The 23,640-nt window shown below is 44.3% G+C and overlaps 2 long non-coding RNA genes across 2 annotated transcripts in view; both read right to left on the minus strand.

Annotated features, from left to right (window-relative positions):
- The window catches only part of LOC112544776 (uncharacterized), a 237,484-nt gene that overhangs the window by 104,797 nt on the left and 109,047 nt on the right, over positions 1 to 23,640 (minus strand). The gene's annotated exons all lie outside the window — the stretch shown is intronic.
- Positions 1,794 to 23,444, minus strand: LOC142828953 (uncharacterized). The gene is made up of 3 exons (XR_012903132.1): positions 23,116 to 23,444; positions 5,374 to 5,464; positions 1,794 to 3,440 (listed from the first exon to the last, which is right to left on the minus strand). It is a non-coding gene; the product is annotated as an uncharacterized LOC142828953 (long non-coding RNA).

Here is a 23,640-nt window from a genome sequence, read left to right on the forward strand (position 1 = left end):
AGAATAAAGCAAACAGAACAGGGATGCAAGGGTCAGGAGTACTGCAAATGTGTTATACCATCACATAGAGTGAAGTTCTGCCTCCCTCTCAGGCTGAGGATGATATCAGTCATCTTAAATATGGGTGGCAAAATCTGGCTCATAATAAGCAACTATTGTGGGATTAGTTTTCTGCATGATGCATTTGGATTTAGCCCCATGATTCCCACAATCTTAATGAAGCTAGTGCAGACAAATCCCTGTCCATCACCATAAGTACTTACACCACACTATCACTGTAGAAAATAGTTATGTCGTAGCGAGTGCCTTCAATTTTCTTCAGCTGTATACCTGTCAAATGTCTACCACCATTTTCCAGTCAATAATATACCTGTTTGCCATGCAAAATCAAGAACCAGTTATCAACCACAATTATTTATTTTAGTTACTTATATTACTTTAGTGCTTAGAGACATCAAACATTGTATAAGGTGTTGTACATACTAGGGATGTAATAGTGTAATCGATTAACCAATTAACAAATAAGCAAAAGCTTATAGGTTAATGCTATAGACAACATGCATTTTCCTCTCCCCCTTGCCAGTAAAGGGTCCAGGATCTACCCCTGCTGCAGCTCTGCATTTAAAGTGTGTTAGGAGCCAGGTGGGCAGGCAGCCTGGCTCAGTTCTGGCTTGTGCTGGGTCCAGGAGCTCAGCCTCTCCCCTGGACAAGGGCTTCTGGCACCCTGCACTGCTGCCTCTATCAGAGGCAGCATAACAGGGCAACAGGCAGCCAGTTCACAAGGAGAGCTGGTTTTTAAACTAGTTCCCCTCACAGACTAACTCCTGCCTGGTACCCCGTGCTGCTGCCTCCAATACAGAGATAGCAGCACGGAGTGGCCAGGGGCACCTCGAGAGTGGGGCTAGACTTCATTGGCTGCCAGCCCCACCCCCAGGGACTAGAATATTTGACTAACTGATTAGAAGTCATGAGGTTAATCGATTATTCAATTAACCGATACTTAACTTCCCTCGTACATACCCATGATGAGAGACAATCACTGCCCCCAAAGAACTTCCAGTCTAAATAGTCAAGATAAAGGTGGGAGAAAGCAATTATTTCTATTTTAATTTTAGAATTAAGGCACTAAGGGCATGTCTGAGTAGGAAATTATTTTGAAATAATTTATTTTGAAATAACTCCTGAAATAATAATTTTGAAAGAGTGTGTCCACGCTACAGGGAAGCCTTGAAATTAGTCCAAGGAAGGCTCCATTAATGTGGATGCACTAGGAAGCACTGGGGAGTAATTACTTTGAATGATCTGGGGAGTAGTGATTTTGAAATAGCAGCAGTGGAGCATCCATCTTCCCGTTATTTCAAAACCGCTATTTTGAAAAAAGTGTTATTCCTCAGGGAAAGCAGGAGCTATTTTGAAATAACCAGCCCCTTATTTTGTGGACATTCTGCTTGTTATTTCAAAACAAAGGGGTTATTATGAACTAACTCCCTAGTGTAGACCAGGGCTAAGAGATTAATCCTAGGATTTTCAAAGGAGTTAAGAGTCCAGTCTGGACTCTTAAATCCAGTTTGCTCCTTTGAAAATCCAAGCCCAAAGGCTGGTCCACACATACAATGAACTGTACTAGAGCGGAGTAATTTATAAAGTGTTAAGAACATAAGAATGGCTATACTGAGTCAGACCAAAGGTCAATCTAGCCCAGTATTCTCTCTTGTCAATGTCAAGAACTTCAGATGGAATGAATTGAACAGGTAAACATCAAGTGATCCATCCCTTTTCACCTATTCCCCGGTTCTAGCAAACAGAGGCTAGGGATACCATCCCTGCCCATCCTTGCTAATAGCCATTGATGGACCTAAACTCCATGAATTTATCTAGTTATTTTTTGAACTCTGTTATAATCTTGGCCTTCACAACTTCCTCTGGCAGGGAGTTCCACAGGTTGACTAAGTGTTGTGTAATAAATACTTCCTTTTGTTTGTTTTAAATCTGTCTATTAATGTCATTTTGATGACCCCTATTCTTATGTTATGGGAAGGAATAAATAACTCTATTCACTTTCTGTACACCAATCATGATTTTATAAACCTCTTTCATATCTCCTCTTAGTCATGTCTTTTCTAAGATGAAAAGTCCCAATCTTATTAATCTCTCTTCATATGGTGGCCATTCCATACCCCAATCATTTTTGTTGCCCTTTTCTGAAACTTTTCAAGAGTCAAGATTTTTTTTTTTAGATGAGTTGACCACATCTGCATGCAGTATTCAAGATGTGGGCTTACCATGGATTTATATAGAGGCAGTAAGATATTCTCCATCTTATTCTCTCTCCTTTTTTTAATGTTCTAACATGCTACAGGTATCTTTTAGAGCACTCCAACAAGGTCTACATGAAACAGATAGAGCATGGAACATTTCAGTGCTTCTCAAATCATACTCTTCTAGGGCACTTTGTCACACCATGTAGGCAAGCCCTAAGTCCAAGGTCACTGAGGAATTCTGTGGCAGAGTCAAGAATTAAACATCTCTCGTGTCCCACTGTAGCGTCTCCATCACAAAACCATTCTTCTTCTCTCTTGTGAAGATACAGTTGTACGTTTACAATAGCCTCCATGGTATGAAAAATATTTCCAATCCTTTCTGTACAGGAAACCATTTGGAAAATGACAGCAGGAATTCATGGGTTATATAATAGTCTTTTTTCATTTCCATACCTTTATGACTGCAGCCTCTTGTACAGATGTATTACTGTTCAAGTGAACTTTTATATAGCTCTTTCCTCTGAATGGATGTTCAAGACTCTTGCAGGTATCTCTATTAACTTTATGGACTGATAATTTGTTTTAACTGTGAATAAAATTGCTCTTGTATACAGCTCTTGGGATAACTTTTGAAATCTGTTTGGGATTTCCTGCCTGCAGTGCCCAATTCACCACATCTTCCCACCAGGTGCACTTAGGTTGTGTGGGATCCTTCTCCCTGGTATTCAAGTAATCTTGCTGCCCTGCTTGCTTCCTTGCTTTCTTGGAAGGCCCATAATGAACATCTCAGAACAGTTTTATATCTTCTACTTAACCTTTGGAGCTGTTTAAGTTTCTCTGAGATGGAAACTCTGATTTATACTTTGATGTCTTCCAGCCTAAACAACTGTAATTCTTTTTAAGATTCCCATCCCCAAGACTATATTATCAGCTCATATTGTATCCAGAATGCTGTCGCGAAGCCTCTTGCTGATGTTGTTTCAAACTCAGTGACATCATTTCCCCATGCTATGCTTCTTAAATTACCTTCCAATGCCATAACATTGTATCAGTTTTTAAAATGTTCCTGTGATAGTGAAGCATTTTTATGGCTTTCTGCTCCTTGGCATGTCTGAACTGGAAAGGAACTCCAAGCTCTCTTTGTTCTCTTAAGTCAACTGGCAAACAAGTTATCTTGTCCTAAGGCACCATTACAAAAAAAAAGGTTTGAAATGTAACCAAGTGCACAAAAATCTTTTTTGTTTGTTGAACTACAGTCTGCGTTCATAAATAGTAACCTAGGCTGGCAAGCCAGGAAAAAGGCAAATAACTTTTTAGAGCAGCTGTAGAGAACAAGCAAGCTTCCTCAGCTATAATCTAGGCTATCCCGGAAAAAGCTCTGCTGCATCCAAAATGCATCCGCTTTTTCGGAACAGTTTCTGAAAAAGCAGCTGAGTTCTTTCAGCATCCCTGTATTCCTCTCAGGAAGAGGAATAAGGGTTGTTTCAAAAGAGGACTTTTTTCTGAAATTTGGCTCCATGTAGACGGGCCAAATTTTGAAAAAGCTTATTTTGCAAAAAAAGGAAAAAGACACGCAAATTGCCGTTTGCAATTTGCATATCTTTTTCCAACTTTTCTTGGCAATCTAGACATAACCCTAATGATAACACCTGTGAGTCTTAGAGTATTAATGTAATGTAATCTCCATGCTCCATTCAATCCATATCCTCCTTACTGAGGCTGTCAATATGGGTACCCATTAGAAATCATTAGCTTCAGATTGTTGGAGGTGGACTGACATCAATAGATCTACTTACACAGGCCACCCAACTGCCATCAGATAGCAGCTTTCAAAGCTGGATCCAAAGTAGAGACCTCGCTGTGAAAGGCTCTATTGTCTCATTACACTGACAATCCTTCAAGCTATTCAGTTCCCCTGATGGATTGTTCTGAAATTTCAATTTCCTTGTCATTTTAAAACATCCTTTCTCACACTGCAAAAAAGGCCTGGCTGAATGAGCCACATCTTTTAAGAGATGGAGTTTTTATGTTAGGCAATTTCAGATAAAGCTGGTCAGAAAAAGTATCTGAAACTTTGGGTAATTTAAAAAGAAATCACAACTGAAAAGTTTTCCTGAACAACAGTTCTTAAAAAAAAAAAAAAAAACTTTCCATGTTATCCATTTCTATGTCATATTAAATACAGCACAAGCCTGAAATGCTGCAAAGGAGGCTGTGAAAGCATTCAGGTCAAAGGAGCTGCAGTGTGAAGTGTAACAAGCCCCAATCCTGCAAAGGGCATGACTCATGCAGATTGCCCCTACCATTCAAAGTTTCACTTAAGCCTCACTCAGGGATGTCCTTTGAATTTATGGGTGCCTATACAGTACTATTGAACTGGTGCCCCTAAGCCTGTTGGCAGATTATATATATTATAATCTTAAGCAACACACTAATGAACTATTTTAAAGCAAAATTTAAACCAACGTCCTGTGACAGTAAATTCAAAAACTGACATTATAAATCTGGGGTTGGCAAGTGCCTGTTAAACGGCTTCATTACCACATGAATGGCTTTTTTACAGGTTCCCTGTTCTGTTAATAGCTCTGGTAGGCTTTTTCACTTTGAAGTTAACTAGATCCTCTCCAGAGGAAGCAAAGCCACAGAAGAGGGATAGGAAGAAGCAGGCAGGTGGACATTAAAACAATAGTAGTGTCCCAAATTTTCCAATGCCCTGCTCAACTGAATATTCCACATATGGGCACGGAGAGCCCTAGCCTAAGGCCTTAAGGTGGGCATAGGAGTCTGTCTACATAGAACTGAGAAAGTGGGTCTGGCCCACGAAAGCTCATCATCTAATAAACCATCTTGTTAGTCTTTAAAGTGCTACATTGTCCTGCATTTTGCTTCAACTACCCCAGACTAACACGGCTACATTTCTATCACTTGTCTACATAGAGTTCATTGCAGGAGTAGGGGTTAATAAACTGTTAAGAAAATACCATGACATGGTTTAAATGCTCCTAGTAAAACTGTCGTCCTATATTCCCCCAGCTCCCCAAAAAAGGAAATTTTCCGTACATTGTAAAAAATCCCCACTGTACATTTTTTAGTTTTTAAAACTAAGCCTTACCTGTTCAGCAGCTTACAATGGAAGCTAACTAAAACCACCTAAGAGTTCAATGCATCCCTGTAGAATTAATTAGTTGTACAGAGTTTTCTCCCTATAAAAAATTCAAATAAATCGGTTCTGTTAGCCCAAGTACATATCCAGGGTGTAATTAGTGTGATAATCAATATATCAGTAGGAAGCAGCCACTTAAGTGCACCCAGTACAGCCATAGATTTAGGACAAGTGAAAGGGGCGTACTCAGCAACAGCAGGAAAGAGTATAAATGCAAATGAAGCTCATAAAAAAGAATGAGTTGTTCTGGCTGTTCAAGCTGCTCAAAATTCATCTAGTTTTTTTTCAAAATAGAGAAAAGAATAGGCTGCTTTGAATTACCCATATTTGGTTAACAAATGTCAATATGTACCACAGACCTTCATTTGTTTTCCCACTTACTTGGAGACTTGTTAAAAAAGTGCTGCTAGCTTTTTTCCTTTCCACTAATGCACAATTACCAAAAAAAGTTCTAATAAAATGTGCACCTGTCACGCTCATATTTTTAGTGTTTAAAAATACTCCCTGTTGTGTGCAGAGTGCCAGCTGTGCCGACAGCTTTAGTACATGACTGACATGCTCTGAGGCATGGATAGCCCAAGGTAGTTTGCCTTAGATTTGACTTGGATATTCTCTTCGTCCAACGGGGTTTAAAGAAATGCAACCTACAAACTGACACTGTGGAAGTTCTCCAAAAGTGCAGTCTCAAGGCTGGCTTTTTAACACTCCCCATGGATATCTAAATAAATATTTAACTGAAATGAAAGAGTTGGGATTTCATGTAGTAAACCAGAAACAGATTTTCTGAATGCCTCTAGATAACAGCTGTTTTATTGCTTTTTCCTCGGGGGAAGGAAATAAATCAAGAACATCTAATGAATGAAATGTAGGGGAAGCTTTGGGAGGAGGGGACAGTTAGTCGGGTACTTCAGACAATAATTTGGCAACTTATTTTTGTGAGTGAGATAAATGTTAAAAAAAATAAAATATGAACAGCACTGATAAGTAGTACAGATTCTTTGATGTTTTATTATATTGTGTTTGGAGACCATTCCCCTAGCTAGTCAAATCCTTCAGGCTTTTCCTGGTATCACTCCCACTGAAACCAGAAACCTTAAGGGATAATTGCCCCTAGTTTTTCCTCCTGAAAATAAACCACTGCATGCAGTAGATTGTATACAGGTGCAGATATACTGAATATTCTTTAGCCCAGATGAATGTGATGTTCAATTACGGACAGAAGTATTTGATCTTGGGGAACAAATCATTCCCCTCCTTCAGTGACAACAGAGGGTGCACCTGGTAGTGGAACCTCTGTGATTCTACTGAGCAAAAGGGTAGTGGGTAGAAATTAATAAGAGGTCTGTAAGGCATGTATACTTCCTGGTAAGGGAGCAAAAAAGAGATGGGGTATGAATGGACCATGGAAAGGGCAGAGTCAGGGTATGTCTATACTACAGCATTATTTTGAAATAAGCTATTTCAAAATAGTTAATTCGAAATAGCTTCTTTCGAAATAACGCGTCTACATACAAAATGCATTTTGAAATAGCATTTTGCTATTTCAAAATAGCATGTCCACTCTGAGTGGACACTGAATCGCATTTAAGGCTGGCCAGAACCAGGTCTGGCAGGTCATCAGGAGTTAGGAGTTACTTTGTGTGACTGCTGCCTGAGGCTATCTGAGGCCTGTGCTTAAAAGAACCCCTCACCCCCCGGCCAGCTAGTTCTCAGGTTTCCCTGCTTGCTTCCCTACCTCGCTAAGGGACAGCAAACCATTTTGTCTTTGTGTGCTCTGGTTGCACTCACTTGGGACACCACAGCACTCTGCAACACGGAGCCTGAGCTGCCCCTGGTCACTCTGGTGCTTCTTGTGGACACATTGTTGTGAGCCTGGCTGCACTTTCTTCAGACTGCCATACAGGAGGGCCATTGGGGGGCTGTCAGTATCCAGGCGGCCCTGAGGGAGAGCTTCCACCCTGAGGAGCATTAACAGTCTCCCTGTTCTGCCCCACTGGGGGCTTGTGCCTCATTCCTCCCTCACGTCCTTCCACTTACCCCCACCATCCTCCCTTCCTGATGTCAAATAAAATACACATTTTTTCAGAAACACAAACTGTCTTTATTTAACAAAACTGGGGTGGGGGAGAAAGGAGGAGTGAGTGTGAGAGAGGGGAGGGAGAAACCTGGGAGGAGGGAGCTGGAAGGGGGAAGCAAGGGAAAGAAGGGGAAGGGGAAGTTCAGGGCTCAGGGTTGGGTGTCTCACCAGACCATCTTGATTTTCATGCAAACCTGCTCCTGGGTTTGCATGTGGCCTTTGGTGGCCAGGCTGGCAACTATGCTGCCATAGACGGCCACGTTCCTCCATCTAGTGCAGAGATCGTGGACATTGGGGGCATCCCCCCAAACATGAATAAGGTCCATGATCTCCACCCTGGACAGGAAGGTTCCCGCCTCCTCTGGGCCCTAACAGGGTCCCAGAGCTGGCAGACTGCTCCTGGGGAGTGGTGAAGGACTGGCTGCCAGTGGCTTGCTGGCTTATCTTTTGGGACCACTGGGTCAGGGGCAGTGACTGCTGGCTCTGGGCTGGCAACCTCTAGGGGATAAGGGATCTTTTGGAAAAGGCTTTATTTTCCACAAGATCCGCGTCTAGACTGGCGCTTTTTTCCGGCAAAGCTCCATGACGAATAAAAGCGGCAGCCATTTTTATGCTAATGAAGCAGGGGAGATTTAAATCCCCGCTTCATTAGCAATTGCAATACGTCTAATTCGCATCCCTTTTACGAAAAAGGGATGCAATCTAGATGTAGCCATAAAGTTTGCAGATTATACCAAGCTGGGATGAGTTGCAAGTGCTTTAGAGCAGGGCTGGGGAACCTTTTTGGGTTAAGGGCTGCTGATCCACAGGAAAAAAAAAAATCAGTCAGGGGCCACATATAAGTGAAAAGCAAAAACAACCAAAAAAAAAAAAACCCACAAAAAACCCTCACTGATGTGGCCCCTAAGAAGAACACTTCCCACATTCCCCTCAGAGCCTAGGGTGGCCCGGGCTAGTAGATTCTGTGTGCTCCAGCCCTGCAGTAGAGCAACTAGTACAGGCTCCCCAATGCTTCGGGGGAGAGGAGCCCTGAAAGCCACATCCAGGCAAGCCAAGGGCCACATTCGGCCCCCAGACCTGAGTTTCTCCCCCACCCCCTCATCCTCCGCACCACCCCACCCTGCTTTAGAGGATAAGATTATAATTCAGTGATCTGAACAAACTGCAGAAATGGTTTTAGGATGAAGTTCAACAACGACAAATGCAAAGTACTCCACTTAGGAAGGAACAACCAATTGCATACATACAGAATGGAGGGAGTATTGTGGAAAAGGATCTTGGGGTCACAGCTTAAATACGAATCAAAAGTTTGACACTGTCGCAAAAGAAAAAAAAAAGCAAACATTCTGGGATGGATTAAGAAGAGTGTTGCAAGCTAGACATATGGGCTACATCTACACTGGCATGATTTTCTGGAAATGCTTTTAACTGAAAAGTTTTCCATTAAAAGCATTTTCGGAAAATCGCGTCTAGATTGGCAGGATGCTTTTCCGCAAAAGCATTTTTTGCGGAAAAGTGTCTGTGGCCAGTCTAGATACGGTTTTGCGCCATTTTAGCCATCAGGGCTTTTTTGCGCAAAACAGTACTGTGCTGTTTACACTGGCCCTCTTGCGCAAATCATTTGCGCAAGAGAGCTTTTGCTCGAACAGGAGCAGCACAGTATTTCCGCAAGAACACTGACGATATTACATGAGATCATCAGTGCTCTTGCAGAAATTCAAGCAGCCAGTGTAGACAGCTGGCAAGTTTTTCCGCAAAAATCACATGATTTTGCGGAAAAACTTGCCAGTCTAGACACAGCCTGCAGGTAATTCTTCTGCTCTACTCCACACTGATTAGGCCTCAACTTGGAATATTGTGTCCAGTTCTGGGCACCATATTTCAGGAAAGATGTGAAAAAATTGGAAAAAGTCCAGAGAAGAGCAACAAAAATTATTAAAGGTCTAGGAACCATGACCTATGAGAGAAGATTAAAAGAACTGTGTGACTATGTCTACACTGGCAGGTTCTTGTGCAAGAAGTCTTGCACAAGAACATGCCCACACTGCCACGTGCGAGATGTGCTTTTGTGCAAGAACATCCATGGCAGCGTGGATGCTCTCTTGCATAAGAAAGCTCTGATGGCCATTTTAGCCATAGGGCTTTCTTGCGCAAGAAACACCTGTTACGCATCCACACTGCTCTGTTGCGCAAGAAGGCTTACACTTGTAAAAAAAAGAGCGTAGCTCTTACACAAGAAGCCCTCTCTTACTACACGGTACTGTAAATCTTCTTGTGCAAGAGCAGGCAGTCAGTGTGGATGCTCTGCAGGTTCTTGCACAAGAACAGCTGTTCTTGCTCAAGAACCCGCCAGTGTAGACATAGCCAGGGTGTTTAGTCTGGAACAGATAAGACAGAGGGAACATGATCACAGCTTTCAAGTATCTAAAATGTTATTACAAGGAGGAGGGAGAAAAATTATTCTCCATCACCTCTGATGATAGGACAAGCAGCAATGGGCTAAAATTGCAGTAAGAGAGATTTGCATTGAATATTAGGAAAAACTTCCTAACTGTCAGGGTGATTAAACACTGGAATAAAATGCCTACGGAGGTTTTTAAGAACAGGGTAGACAAACACCTGTCAAGAATTGTCTATATGGTGCTTTGACCTGCCATCAGTGCAGAGCACTGTGCCTGATGACCTCTTGAGGTCTCTTGCACTATGATTCTATGAATCTACTACTGTGTGCAGAGGCACATGGGACCTCAGATCCTTGCTCTAGTCATTGGGGGAGAGTAGTCTCCACATAGTTGCTCTACTGCTTGAGACAGAGGATATTTACACACACACACACACACACACACACACACACACACACACACACACACACACCTCTCCACAGTTTATCAGGTTAGGTGCTGACCAGAGAATTTGCTTTAACTTGTTTGCAACAGATATACACTTACACTGGTAAAACATGGAAAATTCACTCTTTTACTGCACAGATTGGATTAGTGGCAAACAAGATCAGACCCTAAATGATCTAGTTTCTGCTCTAAAAGTCCAATAACCTCTTGACTCTGAATGTTCAATTAATTTCTCATCTAGGGAATGTATCTTCCTCGCCTCTGTACATTTTTCTCTGATTTGCATTATGATTCAGTCTATACTTCTATTCCCCACTTTCCTTGGTCCACTGATTCAGAACATCAGTGAAGTTGATCTGTCTTCACTCAGAATTTCACTAATAAATATATATTACCTGGCATTTGCTGCAGTTAAAGCTGAAGGGGGAGTTCACAGGTAATATTTTAGACCCTCACCCTGCAGCAGGATCTATGTGATCCCTGCATTTTCATGAAGCCCCATTGACTTCGTACATTAGGCCCTGACTCATCAATGCACTTCAGTGTGTGCTTAAATTTGTTCAGAAACAAACACAATGTAGTGCATTTAAGAGCCCAGATTCACCAGTGCTTTCTGGCTGTTCTGAGAGAGGTAGGTAAAAGCAGCCATAGACTTGATTTAAACAGCTTACTGGTGACTGTGAACTGAGTTCCCATAGCTGCACACTGCAAAAAATCTCAAGACACTTATCCATCAGACTTCCTCCTTCTGTCAACAAGTTGTGATTGGTGGGAGGGAAGGAATGGAAAGGGGGAAAACACAGAGTCGAGGTAGATTTTGTCATTTTAATTATACGTTTTCATACTTTCTATATCTAAGTGGAACCTGAATCCAGGCTCACTAAGATTTGTGTCCTTTAAAGAAAATTCTTACATTTTTAAGGATCCCCCTCCTTTAGAAATTAATGGATTTTGATCACTTTAAGTGAAGTGAATCAAGTTTCTGGCCTGGAAATGTACACATTAATGCAGAGAGATAATACTGGAGAATGTAATCTTTTAAAAGAGATATCAAAGTGACACCAAAGCATTCACTTAGGGTATGTCTAGACTACATGGCTCTGTCGCCAGAGCCATGTAGATTAGTTTAGTAGACATACCCAAATGAAGCGGCGATTTAAATAATCGCCACGTCATTTAAATTAAAATGGCTGCTGCTCTGAGACAATCAGCTGTTTGTTGGCTCAGTGCGCTAGTCTGGACACTCCGCAGTCAACATCAAAGGCATTTGTCGACCACCCCGGTAAACCTCATGCCACGAGGCATAACGGGGCAGTCAACAAATGCCTTTGATGTCAACCGTGGAGCATCCAGACTAGCGTGCTGAGCCAACAAACAGCTGATCGGCTCAGCGCAGCAGCCATTTTAATTCAAATGACACGGCGATTATTTAAATCGCTGCTTCATTTGGGTATGTCTAGTAAACTAATCTACATGGCTCTGGTGACAGAGCTATGTAGTCTAGACATGCCCTTAGATCCAGCAGCTTTACATTTGTTTCATAAATACCCAATTAGATTTAAACCTAACCTCAGAACACCTCAAATTTATATTTAATGGTCCATCAAAGTGTTCAATTTTATTTAGAGAAGCTGGGGAGAAAAATTGTTAAGGGACTTAGAAGAATTTCCTGATGCTGAACCACAATCCCAAACTCTTGCCCAGTAAGGAGCCATAAAGACCAACCCAACAATCTAACTCTGGCCATTTTGGAGGGTAGGGTATAACAGGGGACTAAGGGAGGAAGGAAGAGGCACAAAACAGTTTTCTAGAATACACTGAAAAATACCATCTGAAGGAAGACTGCATGCAATGCAAATGACAAACATCTAAAAGGGAATCCTTACAGGTAAATACTTAGAACTCTAGGCACATTTCCTATCCAAATCATTCCTGAAACTGTGATTGTTTCTTTAAGCTACTGAAATAGCATTTTACAAATACAATTTATTCACTGTTGACTGCAAACATTTTTGTTTGTTTATCAAGGAGTGGTATTGTGGTAAATTTTAACAATATTATTTAATGCCTCTGATACCAAGAAAGCAAATGTTTATTATAAACTGCTTAGAATGCAGAAACCAAATCAAACCAAATTAAAACTCTTTTCCCCTAATTGGGGATATAATTGGAATGAATCTCCTGGGAATTTTCTCAGCTTCTTCTACATAAAACCCTATTACTGGCTGATCCCAGAACAAAGATACTTTCCTAGAGATCCCCATAACCTTAATCCATACAGCTCTGTCCCTAGCTGGTACACAGGTGCTCACAGAAGTTAAGAGCCCCCTTCTTCTTAAAGAAGCCTTAATTGATAAGACCTGGCCAGATTGTGAACGTACAAACACAGAAATATGGCAGGCAAGTGACCTTTTTTGATTTTTCCAGGGGGGATACAAAGTTATTTGGTTCAAACAGGAGCTGTTAGGTTTGATTTGCAAAGTAGCAAAATGGAATTTATCCAGAAGCTTAAAGGTTGCTCTTTTAGCCCTAGTAGTAGCATAAAGAAAAGCCCAGATATGGGTTGGGGCCAAATCCTGTTTCTTACATTCACATGAGGGGACCTTTACAAGGAAATGGGACAAGTTACATGAATAAAGCAGGTAGTCTTGGTCCTTTGATTTGAGTACCAGATTCACTTCTCCAGCTTTACGATTGTCAATGGTGTTATAACTAAAGCCTATATTCATCAGGTAACACCATGAAAATCTAACACAGGACTAATTAGATTTAGTCTACCAACTGCCATAATTGAACAGTAATCCCCTGCAGTGTAAAGCTAGTATAATGGAGACCCAAAATAGTCAGAGCCATATCTGCAGCTTGCGTGGATTGGCGAGTCCACTGACATCGCCTTATTGATTTTTGGTAAAACAAAGTATTTCAGAAATCTCTCAGAAGCAGAGTAATAGAGAGTGTCCATATGTCTAATGCTCTTTATACACAAACAAGTCACTTGTCCTGATTGTGCCCCAACATTTGACACCGTGACAATTTTAAGTAGGGCATGTGAATGATCAGGATAGCCAACAGCCATGGTGGGCCCGAGGCAGGTGGGGGGAGGACTCAGGTGGAAAGGGGGGGGCAGGGCAGTGCCAGTGAGCATGCTACACCAGTCTCCCCCAGTGCTGCCTAGAGCATGGCTCCTCCTCCCATTCCAGCCCACAGAGCCACCTGGAGCACACCATGCAGTACTCTGGCGGTGATTTAAAGGGCCCCAGGCCTCTGGGTGCCGGCATTGCCACAGTAGTGGCAGCAGCATCCAGGAGTCCTGAACCCCTAAGAATAGCCAAGGCCTGGTGCACCCTTTTGCCCACCACCTTCCCCCCATCCGTGGGCCTCTGATTGATGAGAGCATTGATTTGGTTATCAAAGGAAGCTATTGCCTTCCATTGTTTTCCAAAGGCATAGCCAAGATGTGTTCAGTTCTGAAATCCATGGAGCCATGTCAATTTACACCAGATGTGGATCTGACCCTCAACGGGGGTGGTGGAACAGGGGTGGGAAACAGACATGTAGAGGAGCTAGTATAGAAATATTGGGGGGTGGATCCATGTCTCCATCCCACCCCTACCCCAGTTCTCACAAAGGCCAGCACAGGATCCAAATGGAAAAGGTTAGAGCACAACCCACAGTTGGCAACACAGCAGCCACCATGGCCCGTGAGATTGGGCAGGCCACAGGGAAAGGGGGAAGCAGGTATGGCTCTCCAGCCCAACTCAGTCCTGACTTCCAGCCATTTTGGGCCCTGGTGGAGGCACTTGACCTGGGGGAGGGACAGGAGCATGTGCACCAATCACTGGAGCGCAACTAGGACAGGGCACTGTACAGGGCACCAGCCACAGAGGAACTGCCATAGTAAAAGCAGTAGGAACTACCAGAATGTCCCTTCTCAGCCCAGCCATGTCTCAATAACTTGCCTTACTCCCCCTTTCAATCCCTCAGCCACCAATCACAGGGAGAATCTGTCCCCCACCCTCCTCAGTGTGTTGCATGACTAGTTGCTATACCTAAAAACACATGCTTCCAACGCACCCTGATTTAAACTGCAGCGCAGTGCAGCTCAGCTGTTGAAAAGAGAATCTGAGTGGACAGGGGCTGGTGAACTTACAGCGTTCAGGAACACAAGCATGTGTTTGTCAAGGCTGTTATTGCTGGAACGACCATAACACAGTGGCAATGGCAATGTTCCCTGCACACAAAAACTCTCAAACCTGGCTGAAGTGGGACTGCCCACAGAGCAACACTGACCACACGCTTCGACAGACAGCAGCCGCGACAAAAGGGCTCTTAATTAGTTTATTGTGTTATGACTCTCGGATGTCAGGAAAAACAATTCAGTTTACAGTGTCGTTAAAAAAAATGTATCCTCGGAGGATTTTGAATTGTTTGAATAATTATCAGCATTTTCATTTCCTCTTATTGTTTTGACAGCCTAGATTCTGTTGCCATCTCATTTGTGTCTCTTCTAGCCAAAAAAAAGGAATGATAGATTTCTACTCTCCTTGCATTCTCCAAGCTAGATAGTACTTAAAAGGGACATTACTTAGTTATGGTTTTATATTTTTTAAATCTTGAAAGTACATTGAGATTTAAAAATTACATTGCATGATCAATGGACCTAATGAAACTACTTAAAAAAAACAACACATAGTCCTGTGGCACCTTAGAAACAAACAAAAAAGGTGGGTGGTACAATGAGCTTTCATGGGCACAACCCACTTCTTCAGATGAATGGAGTATGGGGTCCAGGGTACAAATAAATAGCAGAGAGGGGATGGGGAGGGAAAGAGAAGGAAAAAATGGGGGGGGGGATTGTCAATTATAGACTGTGGTAAATAGAGTGGGCTGTTACTGGATAGTTAGCTTTAGTCTCTAAGGTGCCACAGAACCATTTGTTGTTTAAGTTTTTTTCAGTTACAGACTAAAACAGCTACCCCTCTGAGATTAATGAAACTAGTTAGTAGCCACCAAGATAAAAGAGAAGAACACTCCAAGATATTTTCTTCATTCAGACCATTTATATCAGGAGTCTCAAACTCCTGGCCTGCAGGCCAGTCCCAGCTGGAAGAATTGTGCAATCCACTCCAGGACTCCAGGGGGTCCAGGGGAATGAGGGCTGTTCATTACCAGCCGCTGAATCCTTTCCCTTCCAGCCATTGCCCTACCCTTTCCCACCAATGGCACCCCATCCCGAGGACGCGGCTTCAGGAAATCATTGTGGGGGGTTTGGTGCAGAGCAGCAGTCACAGTCAGACTCCCCCCCACCACACACACACACACTCCCTGTGGTGGCAAAGCCATGGGGGAAACAGAGCGCACTAGGTGACTGTGGATAGCCCCTCCCCCTACCACCGCCTGCTGAAAGTCCTGGGCCAGATTGCACAAGGCCAGGGATGGCTCTTGGGCTGAGAATTTGAGACTCCTGATTTAAATAGCCTAAACATCAAATTACAAACCAGTTTAGGAATGGTGAGTTCACTATGAACACACAGCAAAACAGACTTGTGCTCAATTCTATCAGGTGGTCAACTCTCAGCACATGGATACACACTATAAAACTTGCATTATAGACCATGGAAATCTGGTCTCCTCCCCATGAAATCGTGTCTTCTGTGCGCTTTTACCCTGTACCATACAGCTTTCACGAGGGGGAGACCAGCATTTCTCAAATTAAGTGTCATGACCCAAAAGGGAGTTGCAGGGGAAGGGTGCAGTTTTATCATCTTTTCTTCGGTATTGCCTTCAGATCTCAGTGGCAGCTGGAAAGCAGCAGCTGTTGAGCAGGTACCCAGCTCTGAAGCAGCAGCACAGAAGTAAGGGTAGAAATAACATACCATGCCACCCTTACTTCTGCGCTGCTATCTTCACAGCAAGCTGGCTGAAGAGTGGCAGCTGCTGACTGAGACCCTAGCTCTGCGGGCAGCGGGGCAGAAGTAAGGGTGGCAATACCATACTATACTCTAGGTTTGCGAGTTCTCATTTGCAAGGAATATTACCGTTGCCACTGTGTTATTGTTGTTCCAATAACAACCACCTTGATCAATAAACAGCTGTGTTCTTGCATGCACTGAGCAGCAGTGCCGAAGTAATTTCTGACAGTGCTGCAACTTACAATAACCTTAGGACTACCCCACACTTCCTTTTTGGATCTGGGTCCCTGCAATAACACCACCCTGAAATGTCAGACCTAAATAGCTGAAATCATGAAATTTTACAACTTTTAAAATCCTAGGACTATGAAATTGACCAAAATAGACCATGAATATGGCAAGGCCCTGCATGTAACTGGATGAGCATCTGTAACGAACTTTGGTTCACATCCTCCGCTGATGTAAGATAATACAACTCTCTTGAAGCCCATTTAAACACAATAGAGCTACATCATTTAAACCAGCTGAGGCTCTGGTTCCCCCATGCATTTTCACAAGTTGTGAAGCCCTCATCAGATTATTCTCACTCCTTGAGTCTCCCTTTACCTTCTGCTATGCATAGGCCAGCTGAATGCAGACTCAGCTGTTATGCTTATAAGCAGCACATGGGATCTTTTTAGGGGGATAGGCAATATGCAGAATTTATTAAGAATACTATAGTAAGGCAGCTTGCACATGCTTTCTCTCTCACACACACACACACACACACACACACACACACACACACACACACACACACACACAGAGAGCCACCAATTGATGTTACAGTTACCAGTCCAGGATCTGGATCTCTCTGGTGGCTCACTAAATTGATCATGGGTAGGGAGGAGCAGGGCTCTATTAGTCTGGACTGATGCTCCAGAATCTTGGCAGGACAGAACCCCAAAACTGTGGCAAAGCAGCCCCTTTTCATGGCAGTTTTCCTTCCTTGGGATCAATAAATTTTGCACTGTCGTGCTGTAATTAATCACCGTTTGATGAGTGCCTGCTTAATGCATCTTTGCCAACAGCACTAGGCTGTTCCTTTCTGCAAGTCAGAAAGGATGGCTGGTAAGGTACATTGAGGTACATTGCATTCCATAAAGCTACATTTTAGCTACCCAGCAGCAGATACGGACACTTTCCCAATATAGGTCTCCATTGAATTATTTGCTTGTTTAGTAAGCGCCTACAATGTGCTGGCCATGGAATGACACAGCCCCAGTTTACATAATTTCTCTTTGCTCCATTAGCCATCATTTCTCTTTTGATGCGTCATTTCTCCTGAGCAGCATTCTTTACTCTATCCAGGTCATATAGGCCCCACCTGCTTAACAAAAGGTGCAATCTTACGCACTGAGATTAGTGTAAACACCTGTTTGTTGGTGTCAATTGAGCTTCTCACAACAGATCTTTGCTTCAGGTCATAACACAGAAATTGTTTCCACTAAATTACGGGATCCACCAGCAGCCCATTGAGTGGGTATGTGTACACTGAGCCTGGGAGTGAACTTGGCAGCCCATGTCTACAGAGGTGTAACTATGGACTAGCACTAGCAAACTAAAACCCACTGGGCTCATCTAGACTACGGGGAAGATTCAAAAGAGGATATGCAAATTCTGTGGGAATTTGCATATCTTCTTCCGATCTCACTTTCAAAAGCAGAGCTTTCGAAAGCAAAAGTACTCTAGACACAGGGTTTTTTTTTTGGCAACCCCCCTCCATTTTTCAAAAAGCCGCTTTTCCTAAAACAATGAGGTTTACGTGGCTTTTCGAAAAAGGGGGGGTTGCCGAAAAATGCATCTAGACTACTTTCACTTGTGAATTTTCCCCGTAGTCTAGACATAGCCACTGTGTCTGTATGGGAGGCTGGAGCTTGGGCACTCAGGCCAAAGGTGACATGGGGAAGGGGTTTGAGAACCCAACCTCTAGCACAAGCTGCAAAGCCAAAGCAAGCTCTATACAGATTTCGACACACCCAGTTTGACTCTAAACTTGGCTCGGAGCTGACAAAAATTGGTTGCATCTTGATGAGCCTTAAGGCCAGCACAAATTATTTCATCAAGAGCATTGCTTGTTTTGACGAGCATGCGGCAACAGGCCTGGTGTTGGCAGCAGCTGCACATCGATGTGGCGTCATTGACTGCACTGGAGCGATGCTAGTTTACATCAGCTGAGGATCTGGCCTAGTGTTTGGGTTCCTATAACTATTGTTTTCCCCCTAACACAGATAGTGTTTAACCCAGGCCTTTGACCTCATTCACTAAGGGCCCCTATAGTGCTTCACTCTGACTCCGAACCAGCCTTAAAACCTTTTCAAGAAATAGGTGAGTTATCTTCCTTTTACACAAGAGAAACTTAGGATAGCATAGGACTTATCAGGAGTTACACACATAAGCACCTGGGGAGGGGGCACACAGAGCACCAGGTGTTTGAGTTACTGCCCAGCTATATCAGTATAAATGCGAGGTAAGCGAGAAGAGAATCAGTCCCAAAGTCTGTGGCAGAGCCAAGCCTAGACACTACGTCTCCTGATGCCCCACCTTGGGCCTTAGCTCCAAGACCATTCTTCCTCCCCATTACACTCTGTTTCTCCTCAAGTGTGTTCTTTCCCACAAGGATTTCAGAAACAGTTAATTCAAATGAAGATTAGGAACTTCCACTGAATTATACTTGGATGACTCATTGAATGAAGATTATCATCAATAGCACATCTGTCACAGATGAAAAACTACATATATGGATGAGCACTGTGTAATCCATTCATTGTTTTACAGACCCGGAGCCCCCCCGAGAACAGCTCAAATCCACGTGCTGTCCCTTAGTGCTGAATTTTACATTTAGATTTCTGAGTTACTAGATCTGCAGAATCACAGTGAGGCATACAGCTCCCTATGGGCTACACATCTGAGCAGACTCCCGTGTTGTTTATTCCAGCAAGCACGTGGTATATCTTGCACTCATAAAATGGGTCACAGCAATACTTGTCCACAGCAGCAGCATGTGAATTCGGAAGCACAGAACTAAAACTTCCCACTTTGGGAAAAATCATGTCTCTTCAGGACATCTGAGCCACAAATGAGTTAGATCATCCTAGACACCTTAACACAGTTTTAGGAATACAAGAAATTGAACCTAGTGAGTTCCTGTTTTCAGAGCTATACACATGCACAACTGAGCCCTGAACAATTTACATACACATGGGTTACTGGCACATTAGGGGGCTAGCATTCCCTCAGGAGCCCTCTCCACAGTGATAGCTCCAGCTGGTGGATTGTTAACACTGGTGCCATAATTTGCTTGCTGTATTGTTGGTTTCAAGTGCCAAACTCCCTTGTTTTGCTTCATGCATTTCTCACAGTGAAAACAGCTCTCGCATAAATTTGGTCCAAGGAAAAGTTTTGAATCCATATCTTCCAGGCAGAGAAAAACATGCAATCCAGGCTTCATATTCTTTTATACTACATTGTATTGCACACACACACCTTGAGTCTCACGTGGTATATAATGGGGTAGCTAGCTTGACTTCAGGAGGTTAAATGCCAGCTTACATTCACTGGGGATCAGGCCCAAGATTATATCTTTCCTTTGCAATGCCCCACACGAGGAAATGCCAATGCAGGACATATTCTACCTTTTACTCCAATTAACTCAGAAACCCAGCAATCATGTTGTGGCTTGCATCACAGTTTCCTCTTCTGAGTCAGTTCACAGAAGCAAAAACCCTTGCATTTTGCCATATTGAAAAAATTGCCCTCTTCCTTTTCCAAATTAACAAGGCTTTCCATCAGTTTCACCAGGGGAAGTGCATGTTTCTGGCACAATTCCACTTAGGTCACTCACAGGCTAGCCTGGCTCCTTTGCCACCAGCATCTTTCCAGCCCGTGGCTGAATTGTGTTCACACATTTCTTCTCTGCAGGGAAATAGTCCATCTTCACTATGGCCCACATATTTTCACTAGGGCTGTTCAAACATTTTCCATCCAAACTGAGTTTTCATGGAAAATTGGGTTTTCAACTAAACCAAACCTTCCATATAAAGTATCTGAGTCCCAGGGACAGTTTTGATCGCTCATTAATAACTAAGTATTTGGGATAAAGAACGACGATTTCAATTATTTTTGTTAGTCTCACATGTGGCTACGTCTACACTGGCATGATCTTGCGCAAGAACTCTTTTGTGGAAGAGTTCTTGTGCAAAAACTCTTCCAGAAGAGAGTGTCTACACTGGCATGTGCGTTTGCACAAGAGCATCCATGCCAGTGTAGACGCTCTCTTGAACAAGAAAGCTCTGATGGCCATTTTAACAATAGGGCTTTCTTGCACAAGAAATTCATGTTGCCTGTCTACACTGGCCTCTTGCACAAGAACAGTTGTGCAAGAGGGCTTATTCCTGAGTGGGAGCATCAGAGTTCTTACACAAGAAGCACTGATTTCATACATTAGAACGTCAGTGTACTTACGCAAGAACTTACGGCCAGTGTAGACAGGAAGCAAGTTTTTGCACAAAAGCGGCCACTTTTGTGCAAGATCACCCCAATGTAGACACAGCTTAAGGGTATGTCTACACTGCAAAGTTAATTTGAAATAATAGCATCTATGCATGCAGACCACTATTTCAAATTTAATTCCCAGTGGCCCCAAAACATGAGCCAGCAAGCCACTAGCAGCCAGCCCTCCACCGCTCCCCAGGAGCCGTCTGCCAGCTCCCAGGAGCCTAACAGGGGCTGGAGAAGACAGGCGCCTTCCTGGTCCAGGGTGGAGATCATGGACCTTATTCAAGTTTGGGGGGATGCCCCCAACATCCATGATCTCTGCACTAGATGGAGGAACGCGGTCGTCTATGGCAGGATAGCTGCCAGCCTGGCCACCAAAGGCCACATGCGAACCCAGCAGCAGGTTTGCATGAAAGTCAAGTTGATCTGGCAAAATCCCCAACCCTGAGCTTCCCCTCCCCCTTCTTCCCCTTGCTTCCCTCTTCCAGCTCCCTCCTCCCAGGTTTTTCCCTTCCCTCTCCCACCCTCTCTTTTCCTCTCTCCCACCTCCTTTTCCCAGTCTCCCCAGAGGTTTATTCCCACCCCCTCCCCAGTTTTGTTCAATAAACCCAGTTTCTATTTTTGAACATACGTGACTTTTATTTGACATCAGGAAGGGGGAGCTAGGAAGGGATAAGTGGAAGGATGTGAGGGAGGAATGGGGCACGAGCCCCTGGTGGGGAGGACCGAGGAGGCTCTGAGGGCTCCTCAGGATGGACGTTCTCCCTCAGGGCCTCCTGGATCCTGACAGCCCCCCGATGGACCCGCCGGATGGCAGCCTGCAGCAAGTGAAGCCGGGCTGATGGCAACTACCCCGAGATGCACTGGCGTGCCCAGGGGTAGCTCTGGCTCCATGTGGCCGAGTGCTGTGGTGTTCCAAGTGCGGGCACTCAGGGCACTCCAAGACAGGACTGCTTTGCTGTCCATCATCGAGGTAGACAAGCAAGTGGGGAACCCTGAGAACTGTCTGTCCGGGGTGGGAGTCGGGTCCCTTTAAGCACAGAGCTCAGTTAGCCTCAGACAGCAGCCTCACACACTAAGTCCTAACCTGATGCCCTGCCGGCACTGGTTCTGGCCAACCTTAACTTCGGTTTAGGGTCCACTCAGTGTGGATGCACTATTTCAAAATAGCAAAATGCTATTTTGAAATAGATTGTGTGTAGATGCGTTAATTCGAATTAGCTTAATTCAATTTAACTATTTCGAATTAAGATAACTCAAATTAATGCTGTAGTGTAGACATATTCTTAGAGTATGTCTACACTACAGCATTAATTTGAGTTATCTTAATTCGAAATAGTTAATCCGAATTAAGCTAATTCGAATTAACAAATCTACACACAAAATGCAGTTTGAATTAGCGTTTTGCTAATTCGAAATACCGTGTCCACACTGAGTGGACACTGATTTGGATTTAAGACTGGCCAGAACCAGGTCAGGGGTAGGGCATCAGGAGGAGTAGCGGTAGTTTGAATTAGGAGCTTTAATTTGAACTACCTAGCCCGTACCACGTGTAGCCGCAGGCAGGTAGTTCCAACTACCGGGCATTTAAAAATTTGCTGTGCCTGGGAACATGAAAATGAAGCTCAGGATATTTAAATCCCGGGCTTCATTTGCAAGTTCGAATTACTACATTAGCCACCCTAGTTCGAACTAGGGTGGCAGTGTAGACAGACTCATGGAATGTAATGTCACAACGTTGTGCCATTAATTTTCTTGATCACATCTTACTAGATTCCTGTGGCTCAGTTATCCTGGAAGTTAGGCACAAATATCTCTTAAGGGTATTAGGTCTCCTCAGAAATACAAACGCATTAATTGTGTTCTTCCATTGTGTCGGGGGGCTCCCCCCTGGTTTGGGGTTGCTGCCCCCATCCGGGGCATAGTTCAGCCCACCTGGGCCTAGCCCCCAAAGTGTAATGGCCCTCTCTTAGGGGAAATACAGCCCCCTGGCCTAGTCCCAAAGTATGCTGTCCCTGTGGTAGGGGAATTATACGGCCTCCTGGCCTAGTCCTCCGGACGCCGGCTCTGCAGCCTAGTCCTCTTGCCGAGCTCCCCACTCACCGGGGTTCAGGGCAGGAGGGGTAGGGAGGCCTGGGCCCTCCCTCTCCACCGGGCCCCGATCCAGGGCCCTATCAGTGGTGGGTGGCTCCCACCACTGGCTCGGCGGGGGGGGGGGGGGGGTCCTCTCCGCAACGCATCGAGCCCTCAGGGGCTTTTCCAGCTCCCTGCCCTGGGCCGCTTCCTACCTCCTGCCCCCGGCCCGCAGCGGTCCCACCTGTCAGCGTTGGTCGGGTGACTGTAGCGGCAGTTCCCCAGTCAGCGTCGGGGTCGGTGCCTGGGTCACAGGGGGTCGGCCGGCGGCTCCGTCGTTGGGGCCGGGGCCAGGCCCGGCTTGGGCCTGGTGGCAGCAGCGCATTCAACAGTCCTAGCAACTCCTCCTCTGGCAGTTGGGCACTAGCTCCAGCTCGGGCCGCGGTCTGCCCCTTCTGAGCAGGCCAGCAGCCTTTTATACCTCTGCTCCCCTCGGAGCATGCCCAGTAGGGCTGTGTGGGTGGGGCTCTCTCCACCCCGGCACCAGGTGGTTTCCCTGGGATTGAGTGCGGGGCAGGGCCGCCCCATCACACACTGCCAAATCACACTTGGAACAAGTAGATTGCTGGTATTAACTAGCTTACATCTCAGATAAGACAAAGAGGCTGGATGTTCACCCCCCTCCTGATTCTAATGCATCATCCTTTCCACTGAAATCATCTTTATCACTGACTACAAAATTTTAGTCTCATTCTTACTAGCTGCAGCT

Source organism: Pelodiscus sinensis, chromosome 4 (assembly GCF_049634645.1).
Source record: "Pelodiscus sinensis isolate JC-2024 chromosome 4, ASM4963464v1, whole genome shotgun sequence".
NCBI classification, from domain to species: Eukaryota; Metazoa; Chordata; order Testudines; family Trionychidae; genus Pelodiscus; species Pelodiscus sinensis.